Below are 18,732 nucleotides of genomic sequence, written 5' to 3' on the forward strand. Positions count from 1 at the left end.
ACATGGTATATTGCTACACCTACATACTACATAAGAAACACCAAACTCCTTCAATCAACCAATGCAAACTTCTCCATCTCTGCAAAAAACTGCACCATCCTGCTCCGAAAACCCACGCCTTTTTGTGGAAATCTGGGCACACCAGCGCAATTTGTAGCGTGCAGCACCTAAAGGGGGATTGTGCTGTACCTGCAGATTGAAGAGTATAGGAGAAGCAAGAAGAAGTGTATAGACGGGCACTCTGGGATGTGGGTCACAAATAGTTAAAAAGTATAACCTTTATTATTTCAAATTAAAATAGATATTGATATCTTCTCTCCAGCATGACTGACCAGCTATACGTTAACCTATTGCTTATGCTACATAAACAATTCATACTGGCGTTATGATCTCATAATGTGATGGTGGATGTCTTCACAAAGGTAATGAGCAGCCCCTGTGTGGGATCTATGACCACGGATGGTGCAACTGTAATATATCATGGCCCGCACCACTGGGCTATGTATATTTGCACTTACTGGCTTCTTTATGTTTTGTGGGTTCTTACCTACTACTGGACAAAGAAATATCCTATGCTGGCCATATGCAACACCAGCCATTCTATCTAGTTCTGCATATGAAAAAATATCAGAGTTTTTATGAGTCGGGAATAAGTACAGCTGAAAGGTGAGAACATCTTTCTTCCGCAGTTATAATTCATTCTCAAGAGCAAGGTCATCAGAGCAAAGCGAGTGTAAAACTGTGAGCTGGATGCTGCCAGCACTCTCCTGATTAGTTCATATATTTACAAAGAAATGACTATGGCCCTGCAATATTATTATAATCATAAATCAAATGCTTATTGTCTCAATTAGTCAAATGTAATATGAACAATTATAAGATACTCCATACACAGAGGAACACAAATAATGATAATCTGATTTGACTCTTTAGAGACATACACAAACCATGGCAGACCTATAGACTTATAGTTATAACGCACAGGATTGTACACACACCAAACATTACAGAATATGCTGATCACCCTTTGCTGAAAGAGGTTTGCAGAAGAGGACGTGTTCAGTGCTGCAGAAGGAGAGGCACACATACTAAGGTTTAGAGCTAATGCAATTATAACTTTAAAAGCCAACCAGACAGTGTTAGGAGCCACCGGAGAACATATGTATATGTATATGTATGTATATATATATATATATATATATATATATATATATCTCTATCTATATATATATATCTCTATCTGTACATAAAATTCAAAATTAGGACAATTTGGAAGAAAACAGGGGATTTGTATCACAAAAAGAACCAGTTTGTCCATACCAGTTACTGTGGACCAATGTTGCATTATCAATGATTCATTCTTTAATAAAACTGCATAAGGTACGTCTACTAAAACAAAATGTAAACAATATCACATCGGCATGTCATACATCAATAGCAGGTTTTAGTCAGAATGAGGATGACAATAATTTTGCACATAAGGCCTAATGATGAGCAGTGATTACCGAAACCATACACAATATTCTTTTCCCTTTTGTTTCATTCTGAATCATTACAGTATAACCGTAGTAAGCACATGCACACTTTTTAGATCACATTTGTGGAGTCTCACAGCTCATACACACGTTTTAAAAAGAGGCATTCGTCGCACATTCCTAGAGCTTAATAAATGCCCTTTAACACTAACAGTCCAAAAAATCATGTAAACGAATGGGCCTGAGCGCACACACTTAATGCTTGGTTTAATAACGGTGTTCTCTGCGAGCACTCATTGAGTACATAGTATAATATACTGCAGGATGTAAGAACACTCTGTGAATGCTGTGGAATATAATACGCAGTTTTGTCTTTTAACAGGCGTTGTTTTAGGCCTTTTGTTACTGTTCAGAGAAAAATTACAGTACAGTATACACAGAAATGACAATGTGGTATAGATATTTTTGAAAATACTCTTGAGATGCCAATGATTAAGGATTTCACCCAGATTTCATAACGTTACACAGCTAAACAGGATCTACCATCTTTTATCATTTATTTATATAGTGCCACTAATTCTGCAGCGCTGCACAGAGAATATTTGTTACTCATCAGTCCCTGCCACATTGGAGTTTACAGTCTAAATTCCATAACACACACAGACAGTCAGATACTCAGTCTATGTTCAATTTAATAGCAGCCAATTAACCTACTAGTATGTTTTTGGGGTGTGGGAGGAAACCGGAGCACCCGGAGGAAACCCACACAAACACGGGGAGAACATACAAGCTTCACACAGATAAGGCCATGGTCGGGAATCGAACTAATGACCCCAGCGCTGTGAGGCAGATGAAAAGAATGTGGAATTTTACATAATTACTTGTTCACATGGTAATTGACTAGATAGAATACACAAAAGTAAGTGAATCAATCACTACAATGCTGAATTTACCTTTTTTGCTAAATGTTGCTAATACAGTACCAAATAATGCAGTTAATATAAACTATATTTACATAACTAATACTTCAGTTGCATTTAATTTTCAAAAACTACAGAGCTTCATCATCATTAAGACATTTTTCTAATTAGATTATAGCTTATTATTATAGCTTCTTTTGGCATTTTATAATGATATTTCTCCTCATTTGTACATTTCTGTCTGTAGAGAGCATTTAGTCAAAGGCTAAACCTCTTCATAGACAGCACTATCAACAGTGCCACCTACAGGCACAATAAATATAATAGCAGCTATTCATCCCACACAACATTTTGTAAAAATTGGATCTTAATAACAATTTTACTATAAATTCAAATGTAAGTGTGTCGACTTGTAATTTGTCAAATACATCCATAATATTCATTCATTTTCATTGTGCCTATACTCACTTAAGCTGCAACAACTCCCCACGTGTCTACTACCAACTTGGAAGGGGTCTAGCTAGGGTATCTCCTCACTTTTGACAGGCCCAGACTATCAAGTGACACCTCCTGTGTCCCTGCAGGAATGTTGCTCACCTTCTTCCAACCACCTTAGTCCCATTGGAACCATAATTCCCAGCCAGCACCCAACAGCACAGCATTGTCCTCTTTCACCAGACATAGGTTTTGATAGCTCTTAGAATTCCCATGTTATGGCTCTTTTGGTGCAGGCTCGACTTTCCCCAGAAAGGATTCCTGTAGGCTGACCTTATTGGGAGGTGATGGTTCATGGTGTACATGACCGCCATATCCAACTCCCCGGGTTCCTGCTGACTAGGATCACTGAGCTATGCTGCTGGTCCCTGGACATAATACCTACTAAATAGAGGAGACAATTGCAGATAAAACCCATGAAGGGGTGGGCCTAGGCTAACTGTAACTTTAAACCTTGAGTGGAAAATGGTCTTTGTCCTCATCCTGGTCACTGAACGTTTCCGACCGAATAGACATCATTTACATCAACTACTGAGACCATACAAAATAATATACATCTGAATACTATATACACATGCTGATGCATACAGATATACATCTTGAATTGGACTAGAAACAACATTTTACAGTGCCCACATGACAATTAAGGACCCACTGGGGCCCTAGTTCTTTATTATCATCAGTGTGAAAGGAGGTGACAGACTGGATTAACCTTTATTTGCAAAGTCGTAGTTTCTACTTTTTACCACATTCACCAATATTTAAGAAATATAGGTCACTACACAAAGGGGGAATTTTTAACATGTTCCAACATTTTCTTACGTCACATTGTTAAAAACAAACACACAAAACTATTTGGAGCCCTTCTTGTTAATATCATAATATAACAGCACATTTATCTTAAGAGGTAAAACCTGTTTTGTTTTGTTTCTTTGTAACCAATATCAGAACAAAGAAACATTTATTTTATGACATGCAGTGAGCAGACAAACAGTCTGGTTCCTGGATCACCTTAATATTAAAATTAAAAGCATTTTCTGTTTACAGTGTTTGTGGATTCTTATTAAAATTCAGATTTTTATCTCATTCTGAATATTCTCACACACTATGCAAGAAAGCTGCACCATTCAAACATATGAGGAATGGAAGTTCTGGAAACGTTACAGATATTTTTAAATGTCACAATAAATAGGATAAAATCGCTTTTGCAGTGGAAATCTGTGGATATTTCTACTATAGCATTAGCAAGCTGCAGCATACAGAATGGGTTCATATGAGAAGAATGGGAGCACTTGCGTAATCATTCCCAACAGAAGTCTCTATATTTGCCTGGCCTGGACAGAGTTATAGTGTGGCAAAGCACCACTGCCACACAAATCATCTTCTGACTAGAGTTTAGATTATATTGATTAGTGGGACATATGCTTTTTCTTAACTGAATATTTAATATATTACATTTTCCACTATTCCTGAGAGTACCTGTAACTCTTTTATGAATGTACTGACTATTAGCATTTATTAATGAATTCATTGTTTCATTTAAAAATGCAGAAAAGACAGTTCAAAGTCAAGATTTATAGGTAATCATTTGTGATATTTTACCTTTCATTTCAGTTCTGTCTAAAATCTTCTTCCGACATCAAGTCCAGGACAATAAGAACCTAACAAAAAGAAGAACAAGTATTAGCAAACGGCATATAAATCCATAATAAGGTATAATAAGAAATGTTTCGTCTTCCACGGCTACTTTATGCTTGTTCCGTCTTCCTTGGCTCCTCCTTTCTTGGCTTACTATTTATTATGTGTTGAACTGTAAAAGTCTAACAAACTATAATGTAATACCTAATAATACATAACAGTAAACCAGGAGACCACAAGGAGCACAGGGAAGACAGAACAGAGGAGTAATTGCTGTCAGACATGCAGTTCTATGATCTGCTGTGTTTCTGACCTCATGCGCAGTTTGGAATTTTCAACAATAGTGAGTAATTCTATGAAAGACTATTATATGAATTCTTATCTCCAAAGGAAGTACGGTGATGGAAGAAAATAAGGTGGAGAAACCCATTAAAATGTAAACCTAACAGAAAACAGGCATTGGCTAAAATTGCAGTTGCAAAATGTTTGCAGGTTTTATCGATTCACAAGTCATAATTAATCATCCCTTGCATGTAGCAAGTGAATGAATTTTCCATTTTGTTCTATTAAAGATTTCTATTATAGTTGACAGCCCATATGGCAAGGCAGATTTCTCAGACGTATCAATTGTAGGCCTGATTGGCTGTAGGCTATATACAGATAAATAGAGTTAGAAGTTGCAGCAGAATGAGTAAGAACACCTCTGCAGTTATAACTCCTTACAAAAACAGCTATAAACATGTGTGAATAAACAGTGTACATTCATTATAAAAGACAAATAATATCACTTTAGTCATTATTATGTCTATTAACAAAGTAAAACCACTCAGACACTTTTAAAGCAATATTTTTTTAAAGGAGTCGTACATTTACAGGTGCACCATGATTGAATAAATCTAGGTACATCTCAAATGTTTGGGTCTGCACTATACAGCTAGTTAATACTCTGATTATTTCTTGTTTTCCTCACATAGCATTTGCTATATTTATTTGATTTGATGCTTGCCATCACCAGGGACTACCTACTGATCAGCATAATTATTGTTTTTGGTTCCCTGGCTATTTGTAATTGTTTTAGATGTATTTACAGTTACATATTGAGTTGCATATTTCTAGTTTGCTTGTCCTAACTATTTCAATATATAGTTATTGTAGATAAACTGTCTTATTGATTGATAATGTCACGTTTTTTTCTAGTGCATTCACATTTGGCCTTTTAAACGTATTGTCTTATTTTTCTTCATTTATTGTATTTCTTGCTTGAGAATTATTTGAGAATACTGAATACTATTTTTTAGTGTCATATTTTGCTTCTTGTGGTATACTTGATTCTAATAAATATTTCAGTAAGGCTCGTGTGTAGGCAATCACTGGGGGGGGGTGGGGAGGGGGGTGTCCCCTTCAATCTCCCCTTCACTTCCAGAATACAGAGACCAGTAATTGACTTTACCGGAGCTCTTTCTGTAGTCCGGCAGTGACGTCATGGTGCTGCCAGAACAAGGCTGAGGAGAAGTGGAGCCTATTACTGTCCACCTTCTAAAAGTTACATCCCTCCTTCCGCACCACACACTGCCATAAGGAAGACAGCACACAGCCAGTTAATTTAAACAACATGGATCCCACCCCCACATCTACTCAGGTGAGTCTTTCACTATTTCCCCAGCTCACTGCTGACTCTTTCCTCCCCCCATGTTTGTGTGTCTCTTCTAAGTCTCTTGCCCTCATTGTCATGTCTCTATGTACTCTGTATTCTCTCAGTTTTTTCTCCAATTATGTGTATGTACCTCTCTGTTACTCCTTATGCTTTTATCCGCCCTTATTGTGTTTGTGTGTCGAATTTTTTTATTTACAAAATAGATTACATTTATTAAAAACAAAAATGTAATTCTCCTTCATGAGCAGTAGAGTGTGAAGCCGGACATACCTCCCACCTGTCCTTGTAGTCAGACCAAATCCTGACTAAGCGTGACAGTCACCCAAATTTGGGACTGTACCATCAGATTCAGGACAATTGGCAGACTGTCCTGCTCTCTCCTACCTGTCTTGTCACTTTCACCACCTGTGGCTGCTGGTGTCTTTAGATCGGTTGCTGCTTGTCTGGATCCTTTTAGGCCCAATTGGGGAAAAAAAATAGGTACATGAAATTTAGAAAATGTCAACCATCTCCGCCATTAAACCAACAGTACCCACATTTAATAATTAGGCCTCTCTCCAGCCCCAACATTAAAGTAATAGTACTCACATTTGATAAATAGATCTATTTCCCTCCAACTAACTCCAACATTAAATTAATAGTATTCCCATTTAAGAAATAAACCTATTACCCTGCCTCTGCACAGCCCCAGCAATAAATGAATAGTATTTATGTTTAATACAACCATTTCCCACGACCATTCCCGGCATTAAATAATTAATATTTACATTTAATAAATAGCACTCCTCCTCACACTCAGCCCCACATTCAATTATAGTCCCAAACCACCCCAGCATTAAATTAAAGGTCCCGTCACCCATCTTAATTTGATAGGCCCCAGCAATAAATTAAATTGCCCCACTATCACCCCACAAATAAAATAGCATCCATTAAAAAGTTAGCCCCCACCTAAACCCCACCATTAAATTCATAGCCTACCTCCACCCATGTACTATTAAGACAGCCCCCCTCCCTATAATGTTCTCTGTGCAGTCCCCCTCCATAAAGTTTAGCATAGGCAGCACCCCCCTCCCTATAGTTTAGCATAGGTAGCCCCCCTTCACTACAGTTTAGCATAGGCAACCCCCCTAAAGTTTAGTACAGTCAGTCCCCCCTATAGTATAGTATAGATAGGCAGCCCCCCATAGTTTAGTATAGCCCCCCTTCCTATAGTTTAGTATAGATAAGCAGCCCCCTTTGTAGTGATTGGCTGCCTGTTGCTGTCCACCAAAGTTTTTGAGCATTTTCTTTCCTCCCCCTGCACACCCCCATAAAAAAAAAAAAAACATCTGCTCACAGTTCTGCCCCACCACTGAAGGGGGAGGGGCTATTAAGCATCGGGGCTGAGTCACAGAAGCGAATGAAATTCGTTATAACATGTGGATAGCTATAACAAGGCAGTTAATCAGTGTGACAGGAATGAATGTATATTGTGCTGTCATTCTCTAAACGACTAAAGGACCAGATGAAGAACACAGATCTGAAGGTAAATCGTGTGTATGCATGAATTGCCTGACCGGTCGGACCTTCAGTCGAAGGTACAATCGTTGTAGACAGATTGGTCGGAAAATTCTCCAGTGTGTGTACCTAGCCTTAGCCATTACTAATTCACAAAAGTTTTCCCACATGCCAACCAATCATATCACAATTAGCATGGAAAATGTTTTTGATTGGCTAAGGGGAGTCTAGATTACACTGGGTCATATTTATACCATAGTGGGAACTTGTTGTGTTTGGTGGCTTAATGTGGCTTTGTGCGGTTTTGTTTTTTAAATCCATTGTACTATGGCAGATCAAAATAGAAGACATATTTATTTTTAATTCAATGCACTTTCTTCAAGATAGAAGAGAAAGGTTTTAATTCTCATTGGATACCGCCAAATCAAGAAGAAAGAAAGAAGATTATTTTTTTTTTATTAAATTAATCTCAGCAGGTTGCCTTGCTCTCCCGGGTGTCCAGGAGAACTCCCAAAAATTTGTGAGTCTCCCAGCATTCCAGGAGAGTAGGCAACAATGCTATAGGCACATTGATCAAACTGCATACATTTTGTGTTTTGTATTTGTCTAAGCTCTTAAAAACAACCATGTAGCTTGACCTTAGGTGGTTTTAATTTGTACAGTTTTATGTGCAGTTTTGCCTTTGATATATTGCACTGTTAACAAACCACTCATCAAACCGCATGAAAAGTGTTGGTTTTACAAACCTGCATGTTGATAAATCCCAGCCTCAGGGGGGAATTTGCTAAAGTGCGGTTTTGCAACACTGCAGCATGCTTTTTGCCAATTTAATGTGCGGTTTATGAAACTTGCAATTCACTTAAGGAAAAATTGCACAGCAAACTGCATATGTGAAACCTGCCAGATCTGAAACAGCACTCCCAATCTTTACAAATGCAAAGCATAGAAACCATGGAATTTGATAAGCTGCAGTTCGATAATAAAAAAATTGATGTGGCTTTGACAGACGAGATGGCTCAAACCACGTGTTGTCTGTGCCCCATAAGAAATAAGAAAATACTTCCCTGATAGTCTATAAATAAATGGCTCTATATTAAAACAACCCAATCTACTCAGTATCTGGCCTGGTCCTTCAGAGAGTAGCAGTCCAGTGCAGTGGGTCCTTGCTGGTACCCATGGCCATGGGGTACCAGGGTAATATTGTCCAGGTATAATGCAAGTACTTGTGTCACTATAAGTGCCAGCATGCACTTACAGGCTATGATTGTTTTTGCAACTTGGGTGGTACTCGCTAGGTGTGTGGGCCCGATCGTGTTTTTGAGCTTCCCCTAGAGGACAGAGCCCTATGTTTAGTAACCTGGGCTTGGGAATGTAAGGCATTTTATTTTTTTAATTTTTTTTTTATTTTATACAAGTGAGCTTGGCACAGAGGCATAGTACACGTCACCAGGACTCCACATGGGCAACAGTACAACCACATGTTTCACTGCAGGTTTTACCAAGCAATGTAGCCTGAACCCAATGCGTGATTTAGGGTTTTTCATACCCGCAGAATAGTAAATCGGAACACACAAGCCATGTGTGATGGTTTGCCAACTGCATACAAAACCACCTCTTAGTAAATCTCCCACTTTGACTGTGTTTGTATACTTTGGATAAAAGCACCTTAGAGGTTACTTACTACACTTTATTATTATGTATATATAAATCCAGTGCAAATATATGTATTTTTATCTGTCTGTGCCTGTGAAATAGGTAATTATTATTATCTCATATATAAAGTTGCAACATATTACATAGCACTGTACACTGAGGGGATCATGAACAAACAAATCACATACAATGACATGGAACAAAAGATAAAAATGGCTCTGCCCCAATGAGCAGCATAACACTGTCAGAATGGAGGAAGACATTGATAGGCAGAGACACAAAACCAGCCACATAGAAATGTTATACCAGTTAGCTGCTGGCAATCATGACTGTCCTTTACCATTTATCGAACCTGAGCGTTCCTCCTCTGCTGGTTCTAGAGGATACTTTTGCTTTCGTGCTGCGCGGACACTCTGTCAGTTTGGAGTAACCGTACATAGACTGGCTTCTTTTCTTTAGTGTCATGCTCACAACTGGAATAAGAGCCAAGACAGTTGTTCCCCATGTTCAGTGGCAGCAGTTGACAGCAATGACAGTAAAATGACCGGGTCCAGGAGCTGAACTGGCATCCACTGTTACTGGAAGAAAGGCGTTTGGGTAGCTTTCTTACTAGAAATAGTATCTAAAGCTATAACTAGTAAATAGCATTATTGGTGTAAATTATCCAGATAATGAATTTAATTATCATTCATGGGATGCACCTTTGTTTCACTTCCTCTCGATCAACAAAGTTGGAGTTTAGAAGCTTCAACCTTTGTGTCCTTTTTCAACTTAAACACCTATGTAAGCAAGCGGACGATTTAATAAAAAGCAAAATGCCTGCATTGCGCCCAATACAACAAAGGGTTATTGCCGACGATAACACTGCTATGCATGAGGAAATTAACAATTATCATGGAGATACTTTAAATGCTTTATTCATTGATTAAAGCATTTTTTTACGTAAGCTATTTTTATTTAAGGTAACCTCGATTTACAATATATTAATCACATGACAGATGGTTGGAATGAGACAAATCATATCGTAAAATGACCATGTCAATGAATTACATTACAACCAGGGCAAGATCTGATTCTGTCTTGACAACATCTAAAACACATAAGTAGAACAAATGAGGTTAAACAGATAGACTCAATAAAAATAAGGGGGAAGGGGAAGAGGAAGTGTCAGGCATGTGTGTCTCAGACGATTAGGTTCCGACAACCACAGGGAGAGTACTGAATTGTCCATGAAAATTCTGTATTCTATTCAATCTGCCAATACACAATTGAAGATGAAAGAAAGCCTAGCTCTTATCATGTTTCTCAGTGAGAAAGTGATTTTGTATGTTACTGGAGCCGTATGGCGGGGGATCTGCTGGTGCCCGGGTACATAGATATTTGGGAAAAGATGAGTTCCCATAAAGTCATGAGGGGTCACAGTCGCTGGTGGAAAGCTGCTCTAGAAGCCAGATTTAGACTCTTTATATTGTAACCAGTAATACCAACTGGCCATAAACACTAAATACCTGTCCGCCACGACAAGTTCTTAGGTCTTCCATATAGTACTCAATAGTATTTTTTTAAAGTTTAAAGGTTTTTAACCATGTTCTTTATTTTTATAAACATTTTTTATTTATCTTTAAACAGGTTTTTTTTATTTATCTTTAAACAGGTTTTTTTTGTTTTATGTTTTTTTTATTTTTATTAGAACTGAAAGCCCAAATCTGGGCCTTCAGTTCTGTTATGCATGTATGAGCTGGCAAGCCAACTCACGTATGTGCATATCTACAAAGACTTACTGCTCTAGCTCAGTGTCACCAGAGCAGCTGGGTATTGGTCAGCTGTCTGCGAGATATTTTATTGATAAATGGCTCAATAAGTAACTATTTTATCGCGGCTATGAACGGTGATAAAAAAAACAAATCATACTAATTGCTGCACACTGATAAACATGCCCCATAGCCTTTTAGTGTGTAGATGAGGATCGGTTATAGGACTAAAAGCACAAATGATAAAGTATATTGACAACACAGGCCTGTCCTGTGCATGAATCCAAAAATCACTAGAGTGAACAGAAAATTTTGGTTAGCTTAGAGCAGCAGTGGCCAACCTGCGGCTCTCGACCCGCAAGCAGCTCTTTACACTATTAAATGTTGTCTCTGGCCAGGAGGAGATTTTGGCATGCTGCTTGAGGCACCAGCAGGGTTGAACTAGACCACAGTCGACTGCTTCTAATTTGACTGAAGTGAAGAGTGACAGCCAGGAGTCTGCATCATGTGACTTCCATTGCACAGTGCATCCAATCAGGAAAAGAGAAGGAGGAGAGAGTAGTGTGCTTGCCCTGCTCCTTCCTCCGTATGGGATCCAGTGGTAATGGGAAGTGGTGTGGTGTGAGAAATGTCGTAAAGGGACATGTAAGGAATGTAAATGTGTAAAGGACATGCGGTAAGCTCTGATGGCATGTGGAAGGCGAATGGACATGTAAGGGGCATGTGGGGATGTCTGATGGGCATGTATGGGACATGTGAAGGCCTGATGGTATGTGGGGTTGTCTGATGGGCATGTAAGGGACATGTGGAGGTCTGAGGGGCATGCTGACAATTTATGACTTTTTATGTCCAGTTCAAGAGTTCCCTCCGCAGTGATTGTGGATGCAGTAGCAGCGGGAACTACTGTAAAGAGTCCGACTATTAGTAGTCTTTTGAACCCTCCTCCACTGGACACAGGAGCGAGGTAATAGATGTACTGATTTGAAGGTTATTATGAACATTTTGGCAATGTCCAATATTTTTTCTTTTGCTTAGCGAGATATTGTAAATTATGTTATAGTTTTCATTTATTTGTGTACGGTATGCATGCGTGTGTTGCATATGTGAATATGTGTATGCATACACAGAAAAGTTGGCATGTGCTTCTCCAGCTGTTGTGCAACTACAAGTCGGGTTGGTGCCGGGCAAAGGAAAAAATATTTTGCTGTGCAGATAAGTGGTGGTGGCATGGAGATGTAATACAGAACTTCCCCCCAAAAGTAAAATACATTAAAACATATTCAAAAATGAATATAAAATAAACCAAAAAGTACATTTCAATGAAAAAAATAAGACTATTGTGCACACTAAGGCTAATTAATTTATAAAATAAAAAAAAATTGTGTCAGTGTCCATTTAATGTCTAAATGTTGATTTATTCATTCACTTACTAAGGCTAGGATCACACTACAGTGTTTTCAGGAAATTATCTGGTCAAACGGACGATAAACAATTGACTGGTTCCGATATCACAGTAGTGTGTACCCTGGAACGTTGAACTATGATCGTTCCAAAGCACATGAAATCGTTGATAAAGATTTTCAAACCTAACTGAAAATCTTGTTCAGCAATGGAACGATGTTGCTCCAATCCTGCAGTGTGTATGTACTTACGAACAGGATCTCCATAGAGTTTAACAAGTCATGATCTTTTCAGCAGATGGTTATGACAGATGAAGAGCATAAATCTGAGGGTAAATCTTGTAAAACATGTATAGTTTGTACACATGAATCGGCATGCTGATCAGGACTTATTATTTTATCAGTCGTTCTAGATAACACAACAGGAGAAACTTTCTGTAGTGTGTACCCCATACTTACTTACTTTCTTCAGCTCCCTTCCGGGAGTCAGCCAGTGGAGGGGGGCGTGAGGGGGCGGGGCGGCCAAAATCGCGTCATTTCTGTGACGGCATGAGGCAAATTGCGTCATTTGACAGCGGGGGGCGGGGCTAACCGCCGCGATTCATCGGGAATCGGGAGATTGCCACACTCGCCCGGGAGTCCGGGAGACTCTCGCAAAATGCGGGAGTCTCCCGGACATTCCGGGAGAGTTGGCAAGTATGGTGTACCCAGCCTAACGTTTCAAAGATCAGAGCTTGTACATCTCCACAATAACATCTATGACTAGCTTTATACCTTACTCTGTAAGTCTATGATATTTCAAAACTAAAACAAGAAAAATCTCAACATCTGTTGTAAGAGGAGAAATTAGTCTTCATTACAACACTGCAGAGAGTAAAACCAGTACTTCTGCCCATTATAATGCTGTCATGGGGGTTCCCCACAGAGCTGCATGGACTGTGAAATTCAGAAGGGAGCAAGTGAATTGTGAACTATTGCATCAGCTGACACTGACTCATTCAGTTTTACAGGTGCCAGTCCAGCTAAACCTACTGTACAACAAAGGGATAATGTCTTAGATACGTGTGCAGGATAATGGTAAACCGATAAAGTACATTCTTTGTTTATATGAATGCTATTGATACTCGCAAGATATGAAGACAGATGTCTATCATACATAACACAGTGAGACAGCTTTGTAAATAAAACAATATTATAAGAAAAGAGAGATAGGAGAAAAAAATATAACACTACACTATAATTCTCTTTTCTGTCTGACTAATGTAGCTGATCCAATTCACAGGCCATACATACTATGATAAAAAGCAAATTTACTGTATATCCCTTGAGAAAGATCATACCCACACACATATTTAAAAAAAGAAAAAGAAATTGCACACCAGAAGGTACAAATTACATATATACTCTGCAGGTACCATTAACAGTGCACAAGGTTTTGTCAAAAATTTATATATTTACATGTGTTGGTATACTTGGTATAAATATCTATTTTCTTAACCATTAACTTACATGTAACTATATTTAGTATATTTAGCCTCACATTGCAAACATCAAAGCTTGTAGTTATCACATGTTTTGAAACGAATATTATATATATATATATATATATATATATATATATATATATATATATATATATATATATATATATATATATATATATATATATATACACACACACACACACACATACATACATACACACACACGCATGTACATACATACATACACACAGATATCTGCTCCCCCTCACCACATAACAGTGCCCTTGTCCTGCCCTCATATAATCATGGCCAGACGGGCTACTGCTTTCCACAGCATCAGTTCACTCATCTCCTGAAATAATATGTGCTGCTGTGAATATTCTGATGATCTGACAGATTTCTTAAGACAGACTGTCACTAAATCTAATGGCAATTTTTTGCTTTGCTAAATAACGCCTTGTACAGTTGACTGGAGAGTGAGCACTGTATTGTGACAGCCCAGCTTGACACCCAAGTCATGGTGTCAGACTGCACCAGGCCGTTGTACTCTACATGTTGCAGCTATGCTTGGTGTGGGCTGGAGGAAGCCTTACCAAGGAGACAGTAAAGCATATAGCATACCATGCTCTCTCCTGGGTGCCTGGGGTAATTAAGGAACCTTGTTTTTACTACATAATACACAAGCCACTATGTCAGAAAGCAAAATAAATTAACACTATAGAGCCTGGTGATAGGTCCAACATAATATAATCCTGTCTTGGGGGCTGTGTAGGAATGGTAGAGTTTGTGCCCAACTTATATAAAAGGAGATATTATTAACTTGCCAAAAAAAATATATATATCAAAATATTTGATTAGAGGGTAGGGGGGGGTATGCACACAAGAAATCCTGTTTTCAAGTTTATTGAAGAACAAAGCATGGAGCCACACTCAGTCCAAAATAAAAGTTCACAGAAGTTATATGTTTTTGGCTGCAAGTACGAACTCTGGCATTACAGATGTCCCCTTCATTCCTGAATGGGCAATATTTGGTATCATCTCTTAAAACCAAAAGACGACTACGGGCAGCAGTAGACTATTGATGGCTTTAAATGCGGCTGCGTGGAAGACCATTCTCCACACCCGGATATACCCAAACCCTCCTTAATTTGATACTATTCAAAGAAAAATAATATTACCTCTTAAGAACGTACTGGGTGTCGTTAGATAGGGAAGTGAAAACTGAACGTTTTTTACATGTGTGAGAGTTACATTGAGACCCTGCCATTGACAACATGAAAACAAATTCATGAATGCCTTAAACATACTTCCTGGTACAATCTCAGGGAACTGGTGGAAAATCCCTCTATCGTTATTTACACTGCCTCCCCCTGGTGATCCTATGGTTGCCTGAAGGCCTGCCTCAAGTCTTCACAAGAGATAAGAAAGGGAGACTGTCTATTTCTTAGTATGGTTGCCCTTGATACAATATGACATGCCGATCACATACGGCACTTTATGATTATAGAACAACATAAATTTGTGTTGTATGGAATGTTAGATATTATACTGTAAATATAACAATGTGACACAAGACTGTAGATTTTACACTCGAAATGAGAATCACATTACTCATAGATGCAATCAAAGATTTATTGCTGAATCGATGGATTTAAAAGGTGCTTCTAATAAATCGATATACAAAAAAAAAAGTTCATAAAAGAGTAGCTTTAACTCTGATTACAATAGTACATGCAAGTTTGTCATCTACAATTCTGTCACAGCATTGGAAAGTGACACAAAATGCCTTTTCATGTTGAATAAACTGTTATTTTAGGCTTATTCACTATTTTAAACAAAGTTGTTGTTGCTGCTTACACAATCTTTATTCAATTATGTGGTTGGTTGGTACATTACATTTTCAACCATATGTCACCAACTGTATAATTTAATAGAAAACTTATGTAAATTAAGAATAATACCAATGCAACAACATGGCATTATTTAAAAGTCTCTTACAGTGAGATTATAGAAGATAACTCATCTTTCGTCAGTACTTGATAAAGGTGACTCGTGGGGTGCATTAACGAATAATAAGTCCTATTAAGCTGACAGTTAAATGAATCATTTGAGCCGTCTGAAAATGAGTCTGCCAGCTCTTGTTTGTCAGATTGTGGCGGCTGCAAAAAGAATTAAATGGTAAACATATTTTGCTGCTCTGTAATGATTCAGACTGAGAGGAACAGAATAAATGCTGGTTTATAGATTCAAATTAGTTATTGGCAAAAAGTGATCAAAAATAGCTCTTTCTGTACGGTAAACAAACTAACCTCACACAGGAAGCAAGCTGTGGAGACCAAGAAGTATGAATAATTTGAGGGAGCTGGGAAAGTCACAGCGTGTTCTACAGAAATCGTAACATAAAAAAAAAACACAAAAAACCTCCTTTGTTTTTGTATTTTGTTTTTTTTCGTTATTAACACAATTAAAATACGTGTTTCATGTTACATAACATTTTACAAACAGATGGTTAAACAGCAGCACGAGCAAATTCACAGTGTCAAAAGCCTCTCCTCACAGACACTGTTGTCAACCTTTTGTTTTCAATTTAGATTAGTAAATTCAGACATAGCAAACGGCCCACTCAGCTTCCACAGCTCTCTGATCCACGCCTGCAGTGTATCTGAGAACGCTTTTAAGCCTAAGAAGAACCCTTCTAATTTGAGTAAGCAGCAAATGTGAAGAATGTTTAACAGTATGAAAAGAAAATGACAAAATAGTTTCATATAAACATGGGTTTACTTACAAGTCATAAACACGGGTTTTGGCAAGAAAACACAGACAGCGAAATCAAGAAAAGGGCCAATTAAAGTATATTATTTACATGAAAAACACCAATTGAACAGCACACCTGCAGTTACAAACAACACACAATTTGAGACTAACAAAATAAAACAAAACACAAATGTGAATTGTAATAAGAGATTGCAGTCACATCATATCAAATAATGAACACTATAAAAGCACAATCTGTATTTTACAGGCTTTTACGTTGTGCAGAAAAATTATTATAGAATGTTAATCATTTTGATATATGGCATTTACCTTTTACCGTCCCTGTTTGATTGTATGTAGCAGTAAAGAAGACTCTAGTATTAGAACAGCTATCTATGTAATAAATAACAGTTACTTGGAGAAAGTAGAAATATAATTTGACAAATTAGAAGAGAGCAGTGAGTTTTGCTACTGTGTTTTGCTACTGTATACCACTTCTCTTTTATAGATGTGCTGTTGTTTTGGGTTCCTAAATGCTGGTCCCTTTTTATACTGTGAAAGTCTACAGCAACTCACACAGGCAACAACTTTATGAGTATTAGTCAATCTAATGAAAAAATCATCACTATATGATTTATACACACATGGGAATCTAATAGGCTTGAAATGTTAAGCATGTGTAAAAAAACCACTTAATAATGAAGGTTGAAGCGGCCCACACATAATGACACAGTAACAGGCGTTCAGCCTGCCACATGTGTGACTGATATTTTGAATTATATTTTAGAATATCTGTGTCAATAGAAATGTATTACATTAGGCAGTAAAGACATGCCACTCTCCTGGTGTAATAGTACACATATATGTACGACATCAATAATTGTAGGACTGCAAAGGATTTTGTACCTCAGTCCTTGTCCTTTCTGAACCATGTGGATTCTAGTATTGAGGAATTTGCACTTAGACTCCTCCCATTTATCAGAACACTGGTTTATATTCAGGATAAATCTCTTTATGTAATTTTATTTATAAAAAAAATCATATTGTTTTGTTTAGGTATAATTATACCTTCCAGGTTCCCTTCCTCTACGTTTAGAATGTCATCCTTTGTTTTTACTTTGCCCGTTGTAAGATACAATTTCTACTTTTAGTTTTTTGAGATACGTTACATGATAATAAGTCACTGTAATAGGAAACAAGAGGATCATTCTGTCTTACAGAAAACAGAACCCAAAGTGCTACACATATAGAGATAAATTGTACAGGATTACATACAGAAACAAAACCTGCAATTCATGGTTATGTTTTCATGGTGAATCCATGTTAAAGTGAATCTTCTTCCACTTCAAAAGATATATGCTGTTCTCGCAGTACTGACTATAGAAAAGGTTAAACAATTTTCCTACTGAAAGTGTGTGGGTTGTGAAAGAACATATTTAATGAACAAAATTTCCCCATTGCAGCTATTTTATTTTCACCAAAGCCATTGAGTTTCAGTCTGAGCTATTTGTATGTATTTATAAAGGCAGAGATAAGATAAACTAGCACGAAAATAAAGACACCATCCTAATTTGTGGGTTTGACTTGAAGAAAGGAATAGATATTTTGCTTCAGCAACAACCCATAATCTGAAAATGCCACCGTCTCCCAGCAAGTGATGTACAGTGTGTGACAACAGCAGGAAGTCGTACGAGACGTTTCAAACTATTCCCAGCTAAGCCGTGGCAATTTAATTCTGCTGCCATGCACTGGGTAATATTTACTATGTAGATAAAAAGCTTTAAATTATACTAAGCACGTGCTGTTGTCTCACATAGTTTATACAATAAACATATCATAATAGTGACATGTAATGTACAGCAGAGATAGGCAACCTCAACTCTCCAGCTGCTGTGAAACTAGAAGTAACAGCATGTTCTGCCTGGCAAAGACGCTGGTAGTTTCCCAACAGTTGGCAATCCACATTTTCCCTACTTTTTATGGACAATTTTAGTGCAAATACAAATACAGT

General features: G+C 37.7%; 1 long non-coding RNA gene across 11 annotated transcripts in view; it reads right to left on the reverse strand.

Moving 5' to 3' along the window:
* Positions 1-18,732, reverse strand: part of LOC142144649 (uncharacterized) — a 466,443-nt gene that overhangs the window by 261,285 nt on the left and 186,426 nt on the right. For all 11 annotated transcript variants that reach the window (XR_012689763.1, XR_012689758.1, XR_012689760.1 and 8 more), the window contains one exon: positions 4,493-4,551. This is a non-coding gene — a long non-coding RNA (uncharacterized LOC142144649). The remainder of the gene's footprint in view (positions 1-4,492; positions 4,552-18,732) is intronic.

Source organism: Mixophyes fleayi, chromosome 3, assembly GCF_038048845.1.
Source record: "Mixophyes fleayi isolate aMixFle1 chromosome 3, aMixFle1.hap1, whole genome shotgun sequence".
Classification (NCBI taxonomy): domain Eukaryota; kingdom Metazoa; phylum Chordata; class Amphibia; order Anura; family Limnodynastidae; genus Mixophyes; species Mixophyes fleayi.